General features: G+C 47.0%; 1 pseudogene; it reads right to left on the bottom strand.

Annotated features, from left to right (window-relative positions):
• Positions 1-1390: 1390 nt before the first annotated feature.
• Positions 1391-1621, bottom strand: LOC140422848 (U2 spliceosomal RNA; annotated as a pseudogene).
• Positions 1622-1831: the final 210 nt, after the last annotated feature.

Here is a 1831-nt window from a genome sequence, read left to right as displayed (position 1 = left end):
CAGCAAAAACATAAAGGGGCAGGTCACACAATGATACGCTGGTGGGCTGGGGAGTGGCTGCCGACAAATTTTATTTTGAAAATCCGGGTGCCATTTTTAAAGTCTGGCCCAGAACCGGGGGCAATACCCAGGCAGTGTCCGGGTAATACCCGGGCATGACCTTCTCCCACTCAGCAATGCAGTCACCTGACATCCTTTGAGAGGTCTGCCTGCCAGATGCACAGTTGGGAGGCCAGTCATGATTCATGCCATTCAGCCCTCATGTCGATATAAATGGGCTTTCTCCTGGTGGGAGGGGGATAGAGGCCTGATAATGAGCTATAAATGTACGGAAATTATGTTCCCGACATTCAACTGCAGAAATCCTGTTATGTCACTGGTGGGGACGTGGGACAATTATATTATGCTTTTATATTGGTGTGAAACGCACTTGGACATCTCGCGAGATTTTCTGCTCCCATCACTGACCCGGCCTGACAAAAACATAAGCGGAAAATCCTCCCCTTCATCAATTTTTCTCGATGACTTTTGATGACTTCTCTGGTTCACTAATGTCCTTTAGGGAAGGAAATCTGCCGTCCTTACCTGGTCTGGCCTACATGTGACCCAGGTCCACAGGTTGACTTTTAAATGCCCTCTGAAATGGCCCAGCAAACCACTCACTTCAAGAGCAATTAGAGAGGAGCAGTAAATGTTGGCCCAGCCAGGACATCCACAACCCGTGAATGAATAAAATAAAAAGTACCATGAGCCAAGTTTAAACAGGTTTCCTTTCAGTTTCCTTCTAGTTACTCCATAAGTCAATTTCCTTGAATGGAGAGATGTGAAATGTTGGAAATTATGAATGCACGTCGAAGCTCCCAGGGGTGTCTGATGCATGAACCTTGAGGTTCCATACCAGCTGCCCATCGATGAAAGAATATTCCATTGTAATTTGTAAAAACTCCTCGTTTCTTTAATGGTGTTAGATTGCCAAGTATGGGCTTTGATAATCAACAAAATCCTTCTCTTTGTTACAGATGTAACTCAGAGCATAACTTGCTGGATGGATGTGTCCATTCAAGACGAACTATTGGCCATTGGGGCCCTTACCACATGCAATTGGGGTGAGGGTTCACCAATGTGTGTTCATTGTTTTAAAACATTCCAATTCAGGGGCATTTCGCGTGGCCAATCCACCAAGCCTGGTTTGGGTGGCCGGTTGGGGTAGTTGGGGCTGTCAGGGCTGGTCAGGGTGGGGGGGGGGGGGGGGGTGGTGGTGGTCGGGGTGCATATCTTTGGGTTGTGAGATCCGAGCAGACACTGGGAGACTGTGCAAACTCCACATGGACAGTGACCCAGGACTGGGATCAAACCCGGGTCTTGGCGGCGTGAGGCAGCAATGCTTTTATTTAATTGCTTTATCCGAGTTACAAAGCCAGGGCTCAGAGTGTGGACAGGGGCAAACCCCTAATCCAGCTCCGTGCCTGCTCTAAAAACCAATTCAAATTGAATCCAATTCATGGTCTCCACAAGAGAGACATACCAGATCCAGGCATTACACCTGAACTCACGCTCATCTTGGCCAAAAGGCCGAGAGGCGATACTACATTTGATCTGAGCCAAAAGGCCGAGAAGCGATTGTGAGGCAGCAATTCTAACCACTGAGCCACCGTGCCATCCTCCAATATGTGTTCTAACCTTGGCTCCATTTCCCCTTAGCGTCTTGGCGTGTTTAATTATTTCTGATTGACTTCTGTGATAAGGTCTAATGGCATAATGTTACGTTGGTATCTTTTTCCATAATAAAATAATCTCAGATGAAATGATGCCAAAACTGGAAACGTTTTCA

The sequence above is a fragment of the Scyliorhinus torazame genome, chromosome 5 (assembly GCF_047496885.1).
Source record: "Scyliorhinus torazame isolate Kashiwa2021f chromosome 5, sScyTor2.1, whole genome shotgun sequence".
NCBI classification, from domain to species: Eukaryota; Metazoa; Chordata; class Chondrichthyes; order Carcharhiniformes; family Scyliorhinidae; genus Scyliorhinus; species Scyliorhinus torazame.
Note: the sequence above shows the minus strand (reverse complement) of the source record. Positions and strands in the feature narration are given on the sequence as shown.